This window comes from Buteo buteo, chromosome 3, assembly GCF_964188355.1.
Source record: "Buteo buteo chromosome 3, bButBut1.hap1.1, whole genome shotgun sequence".
Lineage (NCBI taxonomy): Eukaryota > Metazoa > Chordata > Aves > Accipitriformes > Accipitridae > Buteo > Buteo buteo.
The window spans coordinates 69,015,828-69,021,697 of NC_134173.1; the positions used below are offsets into that span (position 1 = coordinate 69,015,828).

General features: G+C 45.1%; 1 long non-coding RNA gene across 2 annotated transcripts; it reads left to right on the forward strand.

The window, feature by feature from the left end:
* Window positions 1–855: 855 nt before the first annotated feature.
* On the forward strand, window positions 856–4,144 carry LOC142029545 (uncharacterized). Of its 2 annotated transcripts, XR_012649954.1 has the most exons (4): window positions 856–906; window positions 1,686–1,727; window positions 2,407–2,523; window positions 3,101–4,144. It is a non-coding gene; the product is annotated as an uncharacterized LOC142029545 (long non-coding RNA). The 2 variants fall into 2 exon arrangements; XR_012649953.1 differs by having other exon boundaries at window positions 2,407–4,144.
* Window positions 4,145–5,870: the final 1,726 nt, after the last annotated feature.

Genomic DNA, 5,870 nt, shown 5'->3' on the forward strand with positions numbered 1-5,870 from the left:
CAGTATGGTTTCCCTAGGCCTTCCTATGTTGGGGTTTTTTTTGGCATGGGCATCATTTTGGCACCTGCCTGCTCAGAATCAGAAGGTATTTTGGTAAACTCTGATGAATATAGCTTCATGACAACCCACCAAGCTAAGCAGCAGTCCATTTTGCAAAGGCAGAAGCAGGGGTGTGGAGCAGAAGCACAAGGAAAGACATGGTCACCTCCAGGAAGAGCACATGCAGTCTTTGCAACCACAACCACCCTGTGATGCAAAGCAGGGAGACATGCATCCTAGCAGTGACCAGTTTTAGCTTGGTCTCCATTTCTAAATTGCTAAGGTGGGGAGAATGACCTCTTCACCTGGGCAAGATTGTTCCAGGTCCTTTGTGGCAGACAGAAGTTGAAACCTGCACTTTTTCCCTCGCACCCACAGATTTGTACTTTCTCATAGGTTCCTGCCTCCAGATTCCTCCTCCATGAATGGTTTAAGCCCAGCTGGTAACAAAGCACCACAAAGCCTCTTGCTCACTCTTCCCCCCTCCTTCTCAGAGGAGCCACCCCTGCAGCCCCCTCCCTGCTACCGAAACCCCAGCACACAAACTCAAAACGATGAGGAACCCACCACGCTGCAGACTGCAGCTCAGTGCAGCACAAGGGAAACACCGAGAGGAGCTTGTCCTCTGCCTGCACTGCCAAAAGCACATCTCAGCTGCACTGGCTGAAGGCATGTGCCTGTGTGTGTGCTGCCACCTCACCCTTGACAGCTTGTGGACATTTTCTATTTTTGGCCACATGCTCCAGCTGTTCCCCTTCCAGCTCCATTGCACCTTTAACCCAGTGCTGAGCTAAAGGATAGGAAAGGATTAGCAAGGTCTGCTGACCATGAGGGCTGTACTTTGATACCTGCAGTTACTTTTAAAAGGTAAGTGCTCAGTGAACTGCTTGTGCATATCTTTCTAACAGTAATTTTCTAAGTCCTTGTTTCTCCTCAGTTTAAATGGCTTGGATTTGATCTTTTGCCTTCAGTGTTTCTCCTCTGTGTGCCAGCACGGAGTTCACAGCTTCTGTTTGTGCCACCACGGTCTATCACTGTAGGAAAGCGGGACCTGTAGGTAGGCCTTTGCTCACATATAAATGTATCTGACCATTATTTTATGAAATTCACCTACATTTTTTTTTTTAAAAATGTCAATAAATACTAATACCTAATTAATTTTTAATTCCTGAGTTGGTACCTTCCTAGCACCCAATTACTGATCATAGGTGAATTTCTTCAGATCCACAGCCATGAGTTTCATTTATTTGTACATTTATTCACTTATTTATGAATCAGAGAACAGAGCAGATGAGCACTATGTCCTGCCCCCAGCTGGCAGAAAGCAGCTGAAATCAGTTCAGTTAATTGATAAACAAAATGGCTGAAGGCCAAGCTGGGTGAAATTCTGTGAGTGCTCCCTAGGATAATGTTGCTTTGTCCCAGTCAGTTTTCTATTTCAGTTTTATATTAAAGCAGCCAAAGTTTTTGGGATAAGTGGAGAAGAAGTGGGAGGTGAAAAGATATTGACTGTTACAGTGTTTTTCAGAATCACTGTGCTTCTGCACTTCAGCTGGGCTTTTCCCTGACCTGACTTTGGAACTAATTAGGAACTAGTCAGAAACAGATATTATGACTGGTTTTACTGTAAATACTTGTATCCTCAGGCCTAGAGAGCTCTGCTGCTGTTTGGAGGTGCGGGGAACCAGGTAAGTGTAGAAGCATTATCTGAAAATCAGCTAAATTTGTAGTCCCTGATGCTTGACCTATGATGCAGGGAGAGGCTAGTTGTTCATTTTCCTTTGGTCGAAAAGAAAAGAAGAACTTTTAATGTCAAGGCTGATTAGGCAGCTGTGAGTAATTGAAGGAAGTGCTATTGTGTTTAAGATCCTGGGAAAGTAAATATGAAAAAAAGGCGGGGGGGTGGGGGGGGGAATCATCCTCAGCTGTAAGGAAGACAGATTATTCATGTTGGAGTTTGGTAAATGGCCCTAGATAAATGCCAGGGAGGTACCAGCTGCTTTTCTCATTACATCCTGGTGGGGAGGCTGGGGAGTGATGAAGTGGCTGGGGGGGCCATGTACAAGAGAGGCTCTTTCCTGACTATAACACAGGAGAAGCCTGCACAGATGGGTTCACAGACATACTCTTTAATCCCATGTGTGGCAACAGATCTGGATCTCCCCACAACGATACGCTAAGGTTCCTTGCCTGCTCTTTATTAATGCTTGTTGTTGGGGTCCCAGCTGCATTTCCCAATTACTAAAAACTGTTTTGTCCTAAGAGGATTCTCTCTGTTCATAAATTCAGAAATTTCCTTCATTCATAGCTCATAGCCTAGAAAATCCATTAATTATATGCATCTATACATTTGAATGCTCTTTCTAGGAGTCATGGCCACTGAATACTTTGTCAAACTCTTCTGGAAGAATTGCCACCCTTGAACTCTACTTTGTGGTGAGAAAGAGAAGATAGCAAAATGAAATTGTAACTCCTATGCCCCATGTGAGCAACAACTGTTTGATGCATTAGTAATTCAGGGATGCAGGGATACTAGAAACTGCCAAACTTTCCCATGAAACTTTTTTGAGGGTAGCTGTTGGTACAATATACTTTTTCCTTACAAAATCTAGTCTGTAGGTAAGGTAATGCAAAATGGAGTCAGTGCCTACCTCTCTTGTAAATCTATTTTTTCCTTATAGGGAATCAAGCGTATGTTTCTATGTGTGTGTGGGCAAAGCACTGATTGCAATCAATATTTTTTGCAATACCTGCTCTTCATTAAGCTGTTATTACTCGTAGCAGAGAGCTATTCATACATGTTCAGTTATTCATTCAGTCAGCTCACTCACACACAGTTGCTCAGTTGCAGCTGTAGCTAGGAAAACAACCCCAGCTGCTTACTCAGAAGTAGAGTTAGCTTCTGGGTAAGTGTTCAAGACCCTCAGAAGGTCCTTTGCTTCACCAAGTATATATATACTGCTGTAGTCTTCATGTGCATATGGCTGCCACCCCCTCTTGGATGTGGTCTGAATTACACAACCTGTGATTGATAGTAGTGTATGCTCATGTCCTTGTACAGATTCAGCAGATTTTTGGTGCTGTGAGTTCATCAGCTCTTGCAAATTCAACAAAAGATGCCTAGTGTCCAGAGCCTGTCGTTCCATCACAAACTTTCATACAAAAGTCTTCTGAGTTGTATTGGCTTTGTGTGGCAAGGTTTTGGTAGTGGGGGGATTACAGGGGTGGCTTCTGTAAGAAGCTGCTGGAAGCTTCCCCTGTGTCCGACAGACCCAATGCCAGCCGGCTCTAAGACAGACCCACTGCCGGCCAAGGCTGAGCCAATCAGCGATAGTGGTAGCACCTCTGTGATAACTTTTTTAAGAAGGAAAAAAGTTGGGACAGACAGAAACGGCAGCCGGACAAAGGAGTGAGAACATGTAAGAGAGACAACCCTGCAGACACCAAGGTCGGTGAAGAAGGAGGGGGAAGAGATGCACCAGGCACCAGAGCAGAGATTCCCCTGCAGCCCGTGGGGAAGACCCTGGTGAGGCAGGCTGTCCCCCTGCAGCCCAGGGAGGTCCACGGGGGAGCAGATCTCCACCTGCAGCCCGGGGAGGACCCCACGCTGGAGCAGGTGGGTTCCTGAAGGAGGGTGTGACCCCGTGGGAAGCCCACACTGGAGCAGGCTCCTGGCAGGACCTGTGGATCTGTGGAGAGGAGCCCAAGGAGCAGGTTTTCTGGCAGGACTTGTGACCCCGTGGGGGACCCACGCTGGAGCAGTGTGCTCGTGAAGGACTGCATGTCGTGGAAAGGACCCACGATGGAGCAGTTCGTGAAGAACTGCAGCCCGTGGGAAGGACCCACGTTGGAGAAGTTCGTGGAGGACCATGTCCCGTGGGAGGGACCCCACACTGGAGCAGGGGAAGAGTGTGATGAGTCCTGCCCCTGAGGAGGATGAAGCAGCAGAAAATAACATGTGATGAACTGATCATAAACCCCATTCCCCATCCCCCTGCGCCACTGGTGGGGTTGGTAGAGAATCCGGGAGTGAAGTTGTGCCTGGGAAGAAGGGAGGGGTGGAGGGAAGGTGTTCTGAGATTTGGTTTTATTTCTCATTCCCCTACTCTGGTTGATTGGTAATAAATTGAGTTAATTTTCCCCAAGCTGAGTCTGTTTTGCCCGTGACGGTACTTGGTGAATGATCTCTCCTGTCGTTATCTCGACCCACGAGCTCTTTGTTATATTTTCTCTCCCCTGTCCAGCTGAGGAGGGCCAGTGATAGAATGGCTTTGGTGGGCACCCGGTGTCCAGCCAGCGTCAACCGACCACATGAGTACATTGTTTTCCTCTTTCTGGCCTGTTGTTTTCTGGTAACTATTTCTCCATCCACACCTAGAGACAGCTACAAGATTTGTTCACTGAAACAGAAAGAGCCTTTACAACCTCTCTTCCATTGGCCATGAAATATTTCTCTGTAGGCCATTGCACTGAATGTGAATGTACACGTGCAATTTCATGTTGTACTTCACCTGATTTAAAGTCAAGTTGCTGCCAGAAAAGCAGATCTCTCAACTCCTCCCCTGCATCAGATCTAATGTTTGTCTCCAGGGTGACCTTGATCCCTTTGTTGACCTGAAGGAAAATTAAAACTTTTTTTTTTTTTAAATTACATATTTTTATTGTAAATCAATGAGATGGCACAATCAACAGATTGAAGGCAACAAGGCCAATGGGAGTTTACACCTGGGAGACATGGGGAAAGGGATGCCACAGTGTTGGTGACAGACTTGGATCACGTTAACTCTAATGTTAAATTTCTCCCCAAAACCTAGATGACAAATCCTTGAGCTTTTTCACAGTACTGTGTTGATCATCAAATGAATGTGATCATCAAAACCTTCTGCAAAGTACCATTTTTATTCATTCACGCTGCTATGCATTCATAGATTCCTAAAGCTATACGAATGTGACTGAGCACCTCAAAAGAGTGGATTGTGTCACAAATGTTCAATGCCTATAGCAAAGCTAAAAGCAAACTGCTTCACTATTAACAAGGTAATAGCAGTATGGCCTCACTAATTTCTGGAGAGATCAACTTGATTTTTGCATTTGAAGGAGAGAGGTGAAACAAACCCATGAAGAAGCAAATATAAAACACCAAAGATAAGGATAAAAATAAAAATTCCATAACTCTATTGCCTGACAGCCCCACAAGGTCAGAGAGGACACAAATACTTGCTGAGCTTTTAATGGTCATTTTACAAATAACCACCCAGATGAGACTGTTAAATACCAAACTGAATATGCATAATTCAGATGGAAAATCAGAAAGTGGGGAAAAAAAAGAGAAACTATAGTGATTACCCTTTATTTTTATGCCAACAGGGGTTTAAGCAGAATCCTACTGGAGAGATAACTTTTCAGCAAAATGATAAGATTTTACTGCTTCAGGCATTTATTCTAACCCTGAGTACTCTCTTGCTCACATTCTGGTTTAAATCTATCCTCAATAGGGACCAGTGCAGTAAAGAGGTTCACAGCTCTGGAGTATTCAAGTACCTCTCTGCAGTCTTAAACTGGTTTTGGAGTGCTGAGGAGCTCACATGACCTCAGAGCAATGTGGTAGCCCTCAAGAAGATTTGTTTCTTAATCCTGATGCAAGAGGGTCAGTCCGCACATCTGAAGGCCAGCTTGGTACTGTCTGATATCACCTGGTCATTTATATAAGCAGAGGGAAAGGGCAGGACTCAATTACTGTAATCCAAAAGAAAGATGTTATGGAAAGAGGAGGGGCCCAAACAAGACTTCTTGCTGGCTCTGGTGAAGCTCTTCTGCAGATCACAGGTCAT